The following is an 18,240-nucleotide window of genomic DNA, read 5'->3' as shown; positions in this document are numbered from 1 at the left end:
TTACATTCAATGAGGGGCAGTGAAAAGATAGACTAAAAATTAATTGGAAACTTATTCACCTAATCCTAAAGAATAAATACATCAAAGAACAAATCATAGAAATTATTAATAAATTAATTAAAGAGAATGGCAACAATGAGACAATCTAACAACTTTTATAGTATGAAGACGAAGTTGTAGTTTGGGGCAAGTTTATATATCCAAACACTTATATCCACACTTCATTGTAGCCTTTTTGTGGGGAGGGGAATAGTAGGGGGGAAAAAGAACAAAGTAGAAAGTACATGGCAGAGAACAAAAGAAAACTTACAAGGAAACAAATAAAAGATGGACAGCTAAAACACAAGACAGAGTGATTATAGCTTTTCCTGAAATGGAAACTTACTGATGTATGTTTTGAATCCTCTGTCGTGCTGCTGTGCACATGGCAATGCCTTTTTTTAAAAATCCTTGTATTTGTTTTAAATTTTTAAAATTTCAAATAAGAAATTTTTTTTTTATAAAACCCTCCAAACTACTAATAAGAGAAATGTAAACCAAAACAACACGAGGTGAAAAGAAAACTCCCAGGACTTTGAATAATTCCCCAAATTCAGCCCTTTCCTAGTATCCTCTCTAGCAAGAGAAGTGCTAAGCCCTTCAGAAGTGCTAGGTAACTAACAGCTAAAGAAGGTCATCATTTCTTTAGTCTGGTCCAAACAACTCTGCTAAGGGCCTGTGACTGTGACCCAGAAGCCAACTTAACCTGCTTTCTTGAGCTACCATATAACCAAAAACACTGGACCAGAGTGTGCTGGAAGCCAGGACCCTGCCCACCCTCCCCCTCAGCCCTAGTTCATATTTGCTCCTTTAAACTTCACCATGTCCTACTGCAGCCTGGGCCACCTCCAGTTGTCCTGAGGAATATCAGGCCACGAGACCCAGATGACTCTGGAGACAAAAGTGAGACTTGTACAGCCCTTCCTCAATCAAATCTAAGTCAACCTCAAGTCATGTTATCTCCCTGATGTCATGGTCGTCTTTGAGAACCAAGGACAAACACAACAACAAGAAGCCTTCTTAGTGTACCCTTGAGAGTCTAACCAGCTACAAGACAGGGAAGGGTCAGTATGCACCAGACCCATACACTGTTGTTCAACAGGAACCCTCCAGGACAAGAAGAGCATCCTATCTTCCAGGTCTGGCAGGGAGAACTTGGCCAAAGAAGCAAAGGGGAAGGAGGAGCAGTTGTATGGATGTGGGGGAAGGGTGCCAGGCATGGATAAAGGGAGCAAGACAAGACCCCTACAAGACAGAGAGGAATGAGTGGAGTAGTCGTCTTTGTGACTCAGAGATCATGAGGGAAAACTTTAAAAATGAACATGGAAGGGCAGCCGTTAGGATGGGGGAAGTTAGTGCTTGTGATGCCAAAGTGCCAAGAAATTGTTCAAAATACAGAAGGAGAGATCAGGACAATGTTGTTACTCCTGTTTTCAATTTTTGTAAGGACATAATCCATAGGGGCTCTGGAAATGGTGTCTTTGGTTTTTTTTGGTTTTTTGTTTTTAATGAAGGAAGTTTTATTTAAAAAATAAAATAGATAAATAATTGGTTAATTTGATTTTTTTTAAAATTTCTTTTCATTTATTTATTTATTTAAGTTTTCAACATTCATTTCCACAAAATCTTGGGTTCCAAATTTTCTCCCAATTTCTCCCCTCCCCACACCCCAAAACTCCGAGCATTCTAATTGCCCCTATCACCAATCTGCCCTCTCTTCTAACATCCCTCCCTTCCCTTATCCCCATCTTCTTTCTTGTCTTGTAGGGAAAGATAACTTTCTATACCCCATTATCTGTATTTCTATTTCTTAGTTGCAAGAACAATACTCAACAGCTGTTCCTAAAACTTTGAGTTCCAACTTTTCCCCATCTCTCCCTCCCCACCCTTTTTCCCTTTGGGAAAACAGGCAATTCAATATAGACCATATCTGTGTAGTTTTGCAAATGACTTCCATAATAGTCATGTTGTGTAAGACTAACTATAATTCCCTCCATCCTATCCTGCCCTCCATTGCTCCTATTCTCTCTTTTGATCCTGTCCCTCCCCAAGAGTGTTGACTTCAAATTGCTCCCTCCTCTTGTTGCCCTCCCTTCCATCATCCCCCCACCCTGTTTATCCCCTTCTCCCCCACTTTCCTGTATTGTAAGATAGATTTTCATACCAAAATGAGTGTCCTTTTTATTCCTTCCTTTAGTCAAATGTGATGAGAGTAAATTTCATGTTTTTTCTCTTACCTCCCCTCTTTATCCCTCCACTGAAAAGTCTTTTATTTGCCTCTTTTATGAGAGATAACCTGCCCCATTCCATTTCTCCCTTTCTCCTCCCAATATATTTCTCTCTTACCCCTTAATTTCATTGTTTTGAGATATGATCCCATCCTATTCAATTCACCCTGTGCTCTGTGTGTGTGTATGTGTGTGTGTGTGTGTGTGTGTGTGTGTGTGTGTGTGTGTGTAATCCCACCAACTACCCAGATAATGAAAAAAGTTTCAAGAGTTACAAATATTGTCTTTCCATGTAGGAATGTAAAAAGTTCAACTTTAGTAAGTCCCTTATGATTTCTCTTTACTGTTTGTCCTTTCATGCTTCTCTTCATTCTCATGTTTGAAGGTCAAATTTTCTTTTCAGCTCTGATCTTTTCATCAAGAATGCTTGAAAGTCTTCTATTTCATTGAAAGACCATTTTTCCCCCTGAAGTATTATACTCAGTTTTGCTGGGTAGGTGATTCTTGGTCTTAGTCCTTGTTCCTTTGACTTCTGGAATATCATATTCCATGCCCTTTGATCCCTTAATGTAGACGCTGCTAGATCTTGTGTTATCCTGATTGTATTTCCACAATACTTGAATTGTTTCTAGCTGCTTCCAATGCTTTCTCCTTGACCTGGGAACTCTGGAATTTGGCCACAATGTTCCTAGGAGTTTCTCTTTTTGGATCTCTTTCAGGAGGGGATCAGTGGATTCTTTCAGTATTTATTTTGCCCTCTGGTTCTAGAACATCAGGGCAGTTTTCCTTGATAATTTCATGAGAGATTATGTCTAGGCTCTTTTTTTGATCATGGCTTTCAGGTAGTCCCATAATTTTTAAATTGTCTCTCCTGGATCTATTTTCCAGGTCAGTTGTTTTTCCAATGAGATATTTCACATGATCTTCCATTTGTTCATTCTTTTGGTTTTGTTCTGTGATGTCTTGGTTTCTCATAAAGTCATTAGCTTCCATCTGCTCCATTTTAATTTTTAAAGAACTATTTTCTTCAGTGAGCTTTCGAACTTCCTTTTCCATTTTCTTAGAGGCAGGTAACCTCTGGTAATATTTTGCATTGATGGAAAAGTTAAATCTTTCTGTTTTGATTTGAATGCATCTCATGCTCATAATTTGAAGTTAGTGTTTGAATGTATCATATGTGGAGCTCATTCATTTAGACAGAGCAGAGTTAGAAAGGTATAGATAAGCATTACAGATGTAAATCTATTAGAGTAATAACTTATGATGCATTCAAGCTACTTAAGACTTGCTTCAAAAGATGTTCCTCAGTCAGAGTGAAGTTATTGTCATATTTGAAACTGATTATTGGAGCTTGCTATTTTGATATTTTATGGGATTATTAATTATTTTTCTGAGTCTAACTCCAGGGGTGGATAGTAAGAAAGGCTGTCTGAGCCACTGGTTCATGATACCAGTAAGCCTGTGAGATGCTGACATAAATTGCAAAAAAGTGATCTCATGGGAAGGTTGGGAGAAGGTCTGTTTCACCAGAGCTAAGGTAGGATTTTCCTGACTCCGTTTCCTCACTGACACATACCTAGCTAAATGCCAGTTGACAATCTACTCCTGCCTGGAATTGACATGAAAGTAGGGAGATGTTGTTTCCCTGAAATGTCCCTTCTCTTAATGGCAATTTCCTATGATCAAAAGTTTTGTAAGCATAATACCAGATCTATTAAATAATAGATGTAGGTAGGGGAATATGTGAAACTAAATTAACATCTAAAATTAAGCTATTAGGCTTAGAACTTTAGACCAACAACAATAAGTTAGGGTCCTTTAATTCTTATTAACAGCATGGGAAGTTAGATTGAGGGCCTGGGAGGTTAGCATACATAGTTATTTGTGGGACTCCAACCTACTGCAGCTTGATTTCACAGGCCTCCTAAGCAGCAAAAGTTGTATATGAGGTATGTCTCCTGCAACAGCAGGACATGACTGTGAGGTCAAGCATGCCTCCTTGGGAACACAGCGAGGCAGAATATCCTCTAAGTGAATTGTACAGAATTCTATATCATGAAGACAGGACAATGGACCATAAAGGTTAGATGCTGTAAGGGCTGTAAAAGTTATACAGCGTATATCTGTGTGCTCTCCCAGGAAATGTTTGTTTGCCTCTCCTTATCTTGGGATGTAACCATGATGTCAATTTCTAAGTAAAAGCTGACTCCTGAAGTGGCTCGGGGCAGTTGCTCGCTCCCGAGCCTGCCCAGGCTGTGCCCTGAACAGTTTGGTGTCTTGTATTCCTGCATGTGCTCCTGTCCCCTTATGGGTGACCCCTGCTGTGTAGGATATAGCAATTTACCCTGCTTCTGATTATTGTTTCCTTATTCTTTTTGGTCTTTATTCAACCTGTTTGAAGGATTTGTCTCCTCCAAGCTTAGTGCCCTCTACTTGTGGATGACTGACTGCTTAGGCTGGACATTGCCCTTTGTCCAAGACTATGATAAATCAACCCTAGACTTGGCTTCCATCAAACTTTGGATACCAGCTAAGGAACTGACCCATCAAATGGGACCTCTCAAGACAGGGACAGCTCTATTTCTAATCTCAGGGGGAAGTAGTTTTAGAAGAGGAGATCTTTACCCTTTACCCTAAGGGATTTTGGGTCCCATTCATATGAGGGTGAAATGATGGGGTATTGGTGCTCAAACCCCTATCCTAAGACGTTGTTTTCTTCAATTGATTGTTATTTTATAGATCTCATGATGTATTTCTTTTGAATTGTTATGAAAATTATGTTGATACAAGTTACTCCTAAAATCCCATAAGCTTATTGTAATGGACATGAAAGATCTTGGGGTCACATATAATGTTAATGGAATAGGATGATCTTCCCTATCTATTAATAGGCTTCTGTGACCTCTAGTCCAGCTCACAGCTATAATACATCGTGAGTCACATAGAGCCCTTTGGAGGAAGAACTGGCTTAGTGTAACTTGCTTGTGTGGAAAGGAATGTTAAAGGATTGCTTGTGTGGAGGCCTAATGGAATGATTGCTTGAGATGTCAGTGTTCCCTGGAATGGTGATGAGTATCTTTCTAAATCTTGCCTCCTGCTATCCTAGAAGTGATGTTCCTGTAGTGGGACGAGCTCTGGACCATGGCCCCCTGGTGAGCCCAGAGACGCCCGGGGGTGGAACGCCCCTTCCGGAGCTGAGCTCTGCCTCCAGGGTGGAACATGGGACGAGCTCTGGACCATGGCCCCCTGGTGAGCCCGGAGACGCCCGGGGGTGGAACGCCCCTTCCGGAGCTGAGCTCTGCCTCCAGGGTGGAACTTGGGAGGAGCTACGGCAGGGTATATGAGGGGGAACACGGGAAGGTCGGGAGGATTGGGGTAGGCAATAAAGTGTAGTAAGCAGCTCCTCGAGTGCACTGTTTGGTCATTCCCCTCCCCCACAGGAGGGGGCCGGAACCGTTGGACGACCGGTAAGGCTGTTGGAGCAGTTGGAGAGGTAAGCCCCAGGCGACAGCTCAGGGCAGGCCCTGAGCAGCTGGCGCCCGAACAGAGACCGTAGGCCCCCCACAGCCGGGGGGAAGGACCAAACGCCCGTAAGCGAGTAAGGTGAGCCCCGCTGGGAGCGGGAAGAAGTCGCTGCCAGGCAGCGCAGAGATCCCCGCTAACCGCGGGAAGAAGTCGCTGGACAGCCAGCGCGAGTCCCTCACTGCGTGCAGTGGGGAGACGGGGGAGCCCCGCTGGGAGCGGGAAGAAGTCGCCGTCAGTCGGCGCAGAGATCCCCACGCGCGTAGTGGGAAGAAGTCGCTGATTAACAGCGCAGAGAGAGCCTCGCAGGAAGCGGGAAGAAGTCGCTGGGTAGCAGCGCCTCGCAGTTATACGGGAACCATGGGTCAGGGGTATAGTGTCCCACTGATCAAGCCTGAGGAGAAGGCAGTGCTTGCTAGTCACCTGTATAAGCTCTGCAAGAAGGAAGGAATTAAGCCCCATTTAAGCCATTGTCGAGAGTTTGTTGAGCATATTTGGAAGGTATCCCCATGGCTAGAATATTCGGGGATCACAAAGAACAATTGGACGCTGGTAGGCCAGCAAATGGCGTCCTGTGAGAAGCTCACGCCCGGTCTGTTAACGGACATGGATTATACCATGTACGGGCTGATTAAGATAGTCCTCCAAGGCGCGCCGCGCCCGGCTGCGGCTGCGTCCTGTGCGACCCAAGTGGGGGACTCACTAGGAGAAACCTCCGAGGAGGAATGGAGGCCTCAGCCAACTGCACCCCCCTGTCCTTCAGGGGTTGTGGTGCAGCAAGATGGCGTGGCGCAGCAAGATGGCGCACGGCCTAGGGCTGTGGCGCAGCAAGATGGCGCACGGCCTAGGGCTGTGGCGCAGCAAGATGGCGTGCGGCCTAGGGCTGTGGCGCAGCAATCCGGAAGTACCTCCGGCGCTGGCGCCAGGCCCAAACCAGGGAGACGCTACCCTAGAGAGGAAGAGGTAGAGGACGTTGCCGCTGACCTGGCCGCGCTGGCGTTGCCCACAGACTTTGCCTTCGGGCGCAGCGGTAGGCCCCCAGGAGGGAGTATGGTGGCTAGGAGCCTCCAGGAGGCTATGAGGCAGGGGGAGACCCTGGAAGGATGGGACACCGTACCACGGATGTTCCCAGTGAGAGATGCCCCCCCAGGGGGGCAAAGAGCCCATGAGCCAGTACCGTTTAAGATACTTAAAGACCTGAAGGAAGCAGTGGCGAAGTACGGCCCTTCGGCCCCATATGTCTCCCAATTGTTAAAGAACGCCACTGCTACCTGGCCATGGACCCCCGCTGATTGGAAGGACGTAGCACAAACGGTCCTCACTCCCGGCCAGTATGTAACCTGGGAGGCGTTGTGTAAGAGAGAGGCCGACCTCTACATCGAGGAAAAGGACATCACTAACTCTGATGATGCCTTTGAGATGCTTACTGGCACTGGGAAGTGGAAAACCCTCCAGAGCCAAATGGACTACACCCCTATGGTGTTTGCTGGGGTCACGGCCTGTGCTCTGCGGGCCTTCGCCAAGGTGGAGGCCCAAGGAGAAGGCCGCTCCAGGCTTACAGGCCTGAAGCAGCGGCCTGAGGAAAGCCCCACTGACTTCGTCAGCAGGGTCCAAACAACAGTACAGCGCCTCCTTGGCCAGGGAGCAGGCACCGACTTGGTCATTACCCAAATTGTGAAAGAGGGGCTTAGGAGCCCATATCAGAAGGCCTTGTCTGGTCTCAGCTCGACTGCCACTCTGACAGACGTAGTGGACCGCCTCTTGAGCGCACCCAGCGAAGACCCCAAGTTAACCGCCATGGCTACTGCCTTGGCGCAGGGGCTGCTCTCCGGCCTTCATGGCCGGCGGGACGCTGGGGACGGAAGGCGGGGTGGTGGCGGCACCTGCTACCGCTGTGGCAAGCCCGGGCATTGGAGTAGGGACTGCCGGTCAAACCCTAGCCCGGCCTGCTGGATCTGTGGCAAAAAGGGGCACCTGGCTAACCGGTGCCGGAACAAGCGGTACAGTGCTTCGGTGCCGGGAAACGGGAGAGGGGGCCCTCCTCGTGGGGGCCCCCGACCCCGGCACCCGCAAAGCTATCCCATCCACGTAGCCCCAGAGACCCCGATAGGACCACAACCGCTTCCCGTAGGCTTGGGCGACAGGTATCGCCGAGAGTTGGGACAACTGAAGTACTAACATGTACCTCGGCAGAAGGGGAAGGAGAGGAGCTAGACGTGGTAATCAAGCCGTGGGACACAACAACGATTCATGTCCCGTCGGCCTCCTTTCCTCGCTTGGTTGTAGGGCCTACCGGGTACTTTCCCGGCATCGTGCACACACAGTTACTCCCAGCAGGGGGTTCTGCTGTCTGTATCACCAACCCCCACTGTTACCCTGTTACTTTGCCCCCGGGGACTCCTATCGGGCGCGGTATCGCCCTCCCGTGGGTGGAAGAGAACACCCCGGACATAAACTGGTGCCAAGTCGTAGATAAGCAGAGGCCTATGATGACGCTTATGGTAGAAGGACGCCCTGTTCTCGGCATGTTAGATACTGGAGCGGACCTGTCCGTGATAAACGCCGAACAATGGGCTCCCACATGGCCTCTAGAGGCCTCATCCCTCACGGTCGCTGGCGTGGGAGGCGACCAGATAGCCAGAAAGGCAGCCAGGCACCTGACATGGACTCACGCAGAACAAACTGGACTGTTCAGGCCATTAAAAATAGCAGGGCTGTCGTCAGCCCTCTGGGGCCGGGACGTCCTCGAGCAAATGCACGTGCGCTTAGTCACCCCAGAGCACGTGGCGGAAAACTGATTGGGGCCACTCGTATGGTGAGATGCCCACGAATAGAATGGACTTCCCAACTCCCTGTGTGGGTAGAACAGTGGCCCCTCAGTGCAGAAAAGCTCACCGCCTTAGAACAGATAGTGAAGGGCCTGCTAGAGGCGGGCCATATAGAACCCACTACCAGTAACTTCAATTCTCCCGTATTCGTCATTAAGAAAAAGGCTGGCACATGGAGGATGTTAATCGACCTCCGTGCCATCAATCAGTGCATGAGGCCCATGGGTCCTTTACAAACCGGGCTTCCATCTCCGGCCTTCATACCGAAGGGTTATTGCATACAGATCATAGACATCAAGGACTGCTTTTATTCCATTCCTTTACGACCCGAGGACCGCCATAAGTTTGCCTTTTCGGTTCCTCGCCTAAATTTCGAGGGTCCCTCTCGTAGGTACCAGTTCAAAGTCCTCCCTCAAGGGATGGCTAACAGCCCCACAATGTGCCAAGCATATGTAGCGGCTGTGATAGCCCCCATAAGAGACACCTTCCCAGACGCTGTCATCCTGCATTACATGGATGATATACTCCTGGCCTCCCCAGACGCAGCCAAGCTGACAGCCCTCGTAACAGGGGTGCTGGACTGTCTGGCGGAGTACGGCCTTCAGGTGGCGCCACATAAGATACAAAGCACGGCCCCATACCTCTATTTGGGCCACACCCTACGGGCCGGTCGTGCCTCACGGCAGCCACCCAACATTGATTCCCGGAAAGTCCGTACCCTGAACGACTTCCAAAAACTGATCGGTTCTCTCCAGTGGTTACGGGCCACAACGCCCATCCCCGAAAACCTCATGACACCCTTGTACGATATTCTGAAGGGGGACAGTGACCTGACCTCCCCCAGGGAGTGGACCCCCGAGGCTAAGAAGGCCCTCTCTGACATCCAACACCGAACTGACGGCTATATCGTGCAGTATGACCCTGTTAGCCCCATTTATGCTGTCATACTTAACCCTGCCTCTCACATCGCCTGTCTTTACCAACAACATGGGGCGATAGAGTGGCTGTACCCCAAGAAGGCGAAAAGGAGCCTTCCCAATCGGTACCTCCTGTTGGCCCAGTATTGTCTCGACATTGCTCAGCGCGGTCTCCAAATCTTTGGACTGTACCCGCGATTCAACTTCCCCACCGGCGAAGAGGCCCTCCGCCTTTATGCGGATCGCCATGAAGAATGGGCCATTCTCTTGTCTATGTGTGTCTTTGTCTCGTTGCCTCTGCCGCCATTCCTTCGGGGATGGACGGCACTACCTTTATCTCCTCCCTCTTGTGTTGTGTCCTCCCAGCCCGTCTCGGGCCCTAACGTTTTTACGGACGCTACAAAGCACGGCCGCGCGGCTGTTTACGCCCCACACTGTAAGCTGCTGACGGTCTACTCTACCCCTTACACGTCCGCCCAGAAGAACGAGCTTTATGCCATCTGCCAGGCTCTGCGGCTTTTTTCGGCCATCCCGTTTAACCTCATAACGGACAGCCTTTATTGTTCTGCGGCCCTTTCTGCCTTGCCATCGGCAGCCATTAATCCCCGTTTGTCCCCAGTGGCCTCTTTACTGGGTGACGCGCAGACCCTTCTTTCTGCTCGCACTCAACCCGTTTACGTTTTGCATGTCCGTTCTCACGTGAGTCTTGCTGGCCCGATTTATCAGGGCAATGACGTGGTGGACAAGGCCTTACTGTGCCCCGTGGTGGCCGACGCCCAGCAAGCCCACTCCAAGTTCCATTTGTCTGCCCGTTCCTTGCGCCTCCTCTATGGCCTATCCAAGGACGAGGCTCGTGCCCTTGTTAAGCGCTGTACCTCCTGCGTCCCTTTTCGCCCACCTCCACGGGACCACGCTGTCAACCCTCGTGGTACCTACCCTAATGAGGTGTGGCAAATGGACGTCACCCATTTTGGTTCCTCCCTGATACATGTGACGGTTGACACCTTTTCCAACTTCCTTTTCGCTTCTTTACATCCGGGTGAAGCGGCCCGTCACGTTACAGCGCACCTCCTGCAGTGTTTTGCCCTTGCTGGACCCCCCAGAGTCCTTAAGACCGACAATGGTCCAGCCTACACTTCCCGTGCCTTTGCGCGGTTTTGTTCAGAGTTCACCATTTCCCACGTCACCGGCATTCCTTACAATCCCCAGGGCCAAGCCATCGTGGAACGTGCCAACCGCACCCTCAAGGCCCTCCTCGTTAAACTAAAAGGGGGAGCCGGGGGTCGCCTCTCTGGCGCTCTGCTGGCCCAGGCGGTGTTCACCCATAATTTTTTGACTTTTCGGGACGACAACACCACACCGGCTTTACGCTTCTTTGTCCCCACGAGACCTAAGACCACGTTATCCCTCCCTGAGCCCCATCCCTCCACCTGCTTAACAGGTGCGCGAGTGATGTGGAAGTCACCGACCGGGGGCTGGGAAGGCCCCGGCACAGTTGTTATTAGAGGACAGGGTCATCTTTGTGTTTTACCAGATGGCGGAACAGTTGCTGACCAACGATGGGTCCCGACCCGCTGGGCTGCAGAACTCCAACCAGGACAGCCCGGAGGGTCAGCCGCAACCGGAGTCGGAGCTGACGGCGAGACGACGGCGACGTCGTCGGGGGCACCGCCGCCGACCCACGGCGCGCACCAGGAGCCGGAGGAACCAGGCGAAGAAACTGGCTGAACTGTTCCTCCTGCAGCTCAGTCTCTCCATGGCCCAGGCCTCACCCTCCAAGTGGTACAATCTCACCAGCCCCCAACGACGCCAAGCGGACGAACGAGGCCAGCACTACTGGGCCGTCATGAAGGACCCCCCAACCGTGAGAGTGCTGGGATGGGGGATCGGACCCTCCAAACTGTTCGTGGAAGGTAACGCCACCGTGCTAGTGGGAGACGGCCCCTCCGATGACATCCACCGGGGCGCCCAGCTGGGAACTCCCGAGGCCGCCGCTGTACACACCTTTCGGCGCCCCATGACTTTTGTAGCCTACACGCAGCCCATTTGCTTCACTGCGGCTACCCTCACCAACCTCTCTGCTGACTACTGCTTGCAGTTGCGGCCCGTGACTGTTACATCTAACCCGCATTTCGCTTCTGACCTACACAACCACACTACCCGACTCAACGTTTCCCTGCTAGCCATACCCCACTCGCTAGCCTGTACCAAGGCCCAGAGACAGGCGCACTTCAACCGTACTGCTGCCCCAGCCCCTTGTCCGGAAGGCTTGTACGGGACTGTGTGGGGCACCTTCAAGGCTTGTTCCACCGGCGTGTTCTCTTGCGGCCCGACCGTGGGGAACGTGTCACTCCACTTCTGGGGCCACGTAGCCAAGTACAAGAAGTACCGACGGCTGCCGGCCCCTGCCCCTGTTGCTTTCCCCTACGGGACTGTCCACTCGGAACTCTGGAAAGTAGGACTTGCTCTTGCCCCCACGAATACAACAGTGGAAGTGTGGCCCTGCTTCAACTCCACCAAGGCCCTGACCCACTGCCGTGACTTCACGGGCAGTACGTGGAAGGCGGTGTTCGGTAACGCCAACAGCACGTGCCATCCTCGCACCGAGGGCAAGGACACGCTTTGTTACCGGTGGCGCGCTTCCGTGCGCACCCCGCCAGATGAAGCTTTCCTTCTTTGCCACCCCGACAACACCTCAGTCACGCCCATGCCACCGACAGCAGGGTTGCCCAGGTACAATGTCACCTGCCTCAAGGCCACCTTGACAGACACCATCGACGTCCGGTACAAAGACCGCCTGATCTTCCTAGTGTGGAGAGTCCCCTATCAATTGCTTCCTGTCAAAGCTGAACAGTTTGCTCTCACACCCACTGACGAACTGTGGCACCGTGTTGCCCACGAGCCCCCAAAGGCCCCTTTGACCCGCACGCGACGAGAGGCTCCCTTGACCCGCGTGCGCCGGGATGCGGGCGGCATCGTGTTTGGGCTCCTGAACCTTGCCATCGAAATCTACGAGGAGTTCCAGATCCAAGAACTGCGACAGAGCGTTGACGTCCTGGCGTCCACTCTTCAGACCTTCATGCACGAAGAACTGAGCGCTTGGGCTGTCCAAAACGCCATCAACAACCACTTTCAGCTATCCATCGGGGCCCTTGCCACCACAGTCCTGTGGCTCGGAGACAACCTTCAGCTCACTCAACTCTACATGCATCTGCCGTGCCACTACAAATATGCCCCGCTTTGCGTTACCCCGTTGCCCGTCAACGGGACTAACACCTCCTTTCCTGGCGACTGGACCAGTGTACGCGCTGCCTTGCAGGGCACCCTACTTGTGGAGAACGCAACCGGGGACATCCAGCAATTGGCCCTGTTCATCGAGGAGCTGCGGAACACCAGTGCTGAGTTCCAGCGACAGCGCGCGCAAGAAGCCAACGACCTCATCCACTGGCTTGATGGTCTAGTGAACTTCCAGTGGCTTACCACCTTTCTGGTTCCAGCCGCCTTCCTGCTAGTGACCTGCGTCTGCCTTCCCTGCTTACTGCGATGTGTTTGTGCACTGATCAGACGAGCTATCCTGGATGCGAAGGCCGACCTGCGTTCCCTCCTTGCACCCCCGCAACACCCCCACGTGCAGGACACCGCCCCTGTTTAAACAAAAAGGGGGAGTTGTAGTGGGACGAGCTCTGGACCATGGCCCCCTGGTGAGCCCGGAGACGCCCGGGGGTGGAACGCCCCTTCCGGAGCTGAGCTCTGCCTCCAGGGTGGAACATGGGACGAGCTCTGGACCATGGCCCCCTGGTGAGCCCGGAGACGCCCGGGGGTGGAACGCCCCTTCCGGAGCTGAGCTCTGCCTCCAGGGTGGAACATGGGACGAGCTCTGGACCATGGCCCCCTGGTGAGCCCGGAGACGCCCGGGGGTGGAACGCCCCTTCCGGAGCTGAGCTCTGCCTCCAGGGTGGAACTTGGGAGGAGCTACGGCAGGGTATATGAGGGGGAACACGGGAAGGTCGGGAGGATTGGGGTAGGCAATAAAGTGTAGTAAGCAGCTCCTCGAGTGCACTGTTTGGTCATTTCCCTCCCCCACAGGAGGGGGCCGGAACCGTTGGACGACCGGTAAGGCTGTTGGAGCAGTTGGAGAGGTAAGCCCCAGGCGACAGCTCAGGGCAGGCCCTGAGCATGTTCCAAATCAATATTTGGTTTTGCCTTGGAGAGAGTTAATTATATTTTGCAAATTTACCCTGGAAATATATATGCATACTCATAACGGCTGCCATGGATATCACATTGCCCTTACGCTAGAGAGTCTTGTAGACATAGAGGGAATACTCTGTTGTTACAGCATCTGAAGAGGATCATCTCAGACTTATGCAAACTGTAAAACCTCCCTCAGAATCCACATGTTGAGATGCTGGGCCAGCCCCAACTACATAGCAGTGTATACCAGAAGATGTTTCTTCTGAAGATGCAGATTAAGAGATGCCTGAGGATACAGAGGACCTAGATCACAATGAAATGAAAGAATAAGAGCCAACTGAGGGGGAAAAGTCCAAGGATGATGGCATTGGGAAGGAGAACTTGGCCATAGTAGAGAAAATTAAAAAGAACCAGAGACAGGATTACTTAAGTGCTGCAGTGTCCAGTTCGAGGCATGCCAAAGACCAACTGATGAAGGAGTTCAGGAATATTTACCAATAACAGAGTTTCCAAGGCAGAGACAATGCAGCCAAACTAGTAAATGATAGCCTATATAACTGGAATGATAAACTCCTCAAGGTTGACCAGGACAGTGCTTTGCACAGTGATCTCAGGATCCACAAAGAGAAGGAAGGAGCTGACTTCATTCTCCTCAACTTTTCTTTTAAAGACACATTCCTTTTGACACACCAGTTGTCAGGGTTGTCTCTCTAGGCCCCTCAGGAGGGCATGTTCTGGGTAGGTGTGCCATTTGCATGGAAATACTCATTAAGCAGACCTGAACCACTGCCTATTCCATAGAGTCCATGATCATGCAGATCAGTGCCACCCTGGTGAAAGGAAAAGCATGAGTCCAGTTTGGAAGCAACACAACTTAAGTCTGAGAAAAGTGCAGCAATCCTACAAGTCCCTGGTGCAGATTCATGAAAAAAAAAATGACTGGTACATCCCCTCCTCCCCACCTGCCCAAGAAGATGGTTAATCCCAGAGTTTCTTCCTCCTTCCCCAACAGGCACCACTGTACTAATGATATTTGAATGCTACATTTGGATCTTATGCTGTCTCTGTGGTTCCTTCACTCCCTCCCTCCCTCTCTTACTGGATATGATAGGTCTGGCCATTGCAGGAGAATGATGGCTATTCTAAATGCTCAGAAAAAAAACAACAACAAAGGAAAACACAGAACTGTTTGAGTTATTCAAGACTGAATTACAACTCAAGCAACCACCTTGCTAGAACCCTTGATAGCAGGCATCCTTAGAAAATTTTTGAGCCTTCTCATGTTCCTGGAAACTCAGTTGTGTTCCAAACTAGATCATCCTCTTTACCTATGCTAGGGATTTTGTATTTGTTTTCTCTTCTTTCATATACAATACTGCTTTTGGTTGCAGTGTGTGGTAGATGTGTGTGGGAAAAATGTATCTTGGGGAAAAAAATTACAGTTTATTAATTTGGAAAAAACAAACAGAATCAGTTTCTCCATTAAGCAAAAGTTTATCTAGATAACAAACAGAATGAGGTTCCTCCTTACCAAAAGTCTGTTCAAGAGCAAACAGAATTGGATTCACCTTACCAAAAGTTTGACCAATGTACAAACAGAATCAGGCTGTGCATGGGCTGTAATGTGTTTATTTATTCTCATTAAGCCAGAGAATCATGCTTTGCATCAGTCAGAAAATGATTCTCAACTCAGAGTAAACAAACTGAGGGAGACTCTTCCTATACTTAGAGCAATCTCAGATCAGGAGCCTGCGTCAACCCAAAATTATACTTTCCTCATGTGTTAGCCATAATAAGAGAAATTTCTTAAGAGGAGAGATTGTAAATAAAGTGACATAAGAGAAGTGCCAAATTATCAACTGAAATTAGAGATCTGGGAGGTCTGAGAGAGAGAGAAAGAGGGAGAGAGAGAGAGAGGGAGAGAGAAGGGGAGAGAGAGAGAGAGGGAGAGAGAGGGGGAGAGAGGGAGAGAGAGAGAGAGAGAGAGAGAGAGAGGGAGATGGAGAGGGAGAGGGAGAGAGGGAGATGGAGAGGGAGAGGGAGAGAGGGAGAGGGAGAGGGAGAAGGAGAGGGAGAGGGAGAGGGGAGAGGGTGAGAGGGAGAATCACATACCAGAACAAGTGTCCATAAAATACCAAGATAAGAAAGACTGGTGATTCAAGACAGCGTCCAATTCAAGGCATTCGTAAACAGAATGCTCCTGGTCAGCTCCTTGGCCTCGTAGTTCCTGACAGAGGAAGGAGCATTGGGGGTTCACTCAGGGAGCAAGGTAAAGCATGTTTGTTAGGTGAGGGAATGCCAGGCACTATGGTAGGTAAAGCTCAGACTGGCTCAAAAGGTGTCTTCTCCTGACTGGCCAACCCAGGTTTTAGGTCTGTCTTGTGTGATGGGGGCAGAGGGGCTCAAAAATGGCTCACAGCAATCAGTCATGTTACTCATGTTAATGACAAAGAAACCCCAGACATCCTGGATCTATACTTTCAATGGACATTTTGACAGTCTCTTATATTATTGTATGTACAGTCTCTCTAATTAAGGGATGCTTTCTCATTTTACAGTTAACACATATGGACACTATAATTTTTGCTTACATAGGCATCCTGAGCAATGAAACAAGAGAGGGGTGAGAGGGAATTACTCTAAAAATATAGGATGCCCTTTGTCTATCATCCTTGACCTCATTCTACACAATGCACTCCCATGCATATTTCTACGTGTGATCTGCCAGCTCTGAGAGAATAAACATGAGCGTACAACCTAATTTTGTCTTTCTTAGAATGAACTCAGTAATGGCAACAAATTCTTTAACATTTTTATTTAAAATTTTGAGTTCCAAATTCTATCTCTTTCCCTCCCTTCTGTTTTCTCTCTCTGAGATGAAAGCAATCACAAATAGGTTACACATGTATTTGAACAAAACATGAATAAAAGAAAGTGCAAAATACCTTACCTGAGTGTATTCAAACAATGTCTCTAGAGGCAGATAGCATGCCTCAGCGTTAGCCCTTTGGGACTGTATGGGATCATTGCATTGCTGAGAATAGCTAAGTCACAGTTCTTCAATAAGCAATATTGCTGGTACTGTGTACAACATTTTCCTGGTTCTGTTCATTTTACTCTGCATCAGTTCATATAAGTCTTTCCAGGTGTTTCTGAAATCATTCTGCTTATCATTTTTATGGCACAATAATATTCCATTATAAGCATATACCACAGCCTTGTTTAGCCATTCCCCATTTGACAGGCATCACTTTGATTTCCAATTCTTAGCCACCACAGAAAGAGCTAGTATAAACATTTTCATACAAATAGGTTCTTCTCCCTTTCTTTGGAAGTTTTTGGGATATAGGTGTAGCAGTGGTCTTGCTGGATCAAAAGGTAGGAAGTTTTACAGCTCTTTGGATATAGTTCAAAATTGCTCTCTAAAATGGTTGAATCGGTTCACAACTCCAACAGTGCATTAGTGTGCCAGTTTTCCCACATCCCTTCCAATATCCATCATTTTCCATTTTTTTGTCATATTACTACTCAATGTGATAGCTGTAAGGTGGTTAATTTGCATTTCTCTAGTCAATAGTGTTTTAGAGCATTTTTACATGAATGTAGATAGCTTGGATTTCTTTGTCTGAAAACTGTTCACATACTTTGATAAGTATCAGCTGGGGAATGACTTGTACTTTTGGAAATTTGACTTAGTTCTCCATATGTTTGAGAAATGAGGCCCTTGTCAGAGATACTTGTTACAAAATATTTTCCCTGTTTTCTGCTTTCCTTATAATTTTGATTGCATTGATTTTGTTTGTGGAAAAACTTTTTAAATTTTTGTATAATCAAAAATGTCTTTTGCACATTTTGTAATGCTCTCTGTCTTCTTTGATTCTAAATTCTTCCTTTATCCATAGCTCTATCAGGAAAATTATTCTTTACTTTTTTAATTTGCTTATGGCATCACCCTTTATGTGTAAGTCACTGACCCATTTTGACTTTATCTTGTGTGATAAATATCTCACATGTGTGAGATGCTGGTCTACACCTAGTTTCTGCCATACAGTTTTCCAGTGTTCTCAGCAGTTTTTGTTATATAATGCTTTTGTTCCAAAAGTTCAGATCTTTGGGTTTATCATATAATAGATTACTTTGATCACTTACTATAATGTAATTTGTACCTGATCTCTTTCACTGATCCAACACTGTATTTCCTAGCCTGTACTAGATTGTTTTTAGTGAGGCAGTTGGGGTTAATCGAACAAGGTCACACAACTAATAACTGTCAGCTGTAAATGTATAAAAGTGAACCCCTTTTCTTTCTCCTTCTCAGCCCTGTTCCTGTCAAGGACGACACCATCCTCCCAGCCCTTTAGACTCACGATCCAGGTGTCCTCTGTGACTCCTCTCTCTCATCCCATCTTATCCACTTTCACTTTAGCAACATCTCTCAAATGCATTCCCTTCTCTCCACTGATTTTTCAACCTTCTTGGTGCAGACCCTCATCTTCTCACCCTTGGACTTTA

At 48.7% G+C, this 18,240-nt stretch overlaps 1 pseudogene; it reads left to right on the top strand.

Moving 5' to 3' along the window:
• The first annotated feature begins 13,321 nt into the window (after positions 1-13,321).
• Positions 13,322-14,710, top strand: LOC140504768 (ubiquitin-conjugating enzyme E2 Q1 pseudogene; annotated as a pseudogene).
• Positions 14,711-18,240: the final 3,530 nt, after the last annotated feature.

This window comes from Notamacropus eugenii, chromosome 5 (genome assembly GCF_028372415.1).
Source record: "Notamacropus eugenii isolate mMacEug1 chromosome 5, mMacEug1.pri_v2, whole genome shotgun sequence".
Lineage (NCBI taxonomy): Eukaryota > Metazoa > Chordata > Mammalia > Diprotodontia > Macropodidae > Notamacropus > Notamacropus eugenii.
This window is presented reverse-complemented; position numbering and strand designations above follow the sequence as displayed.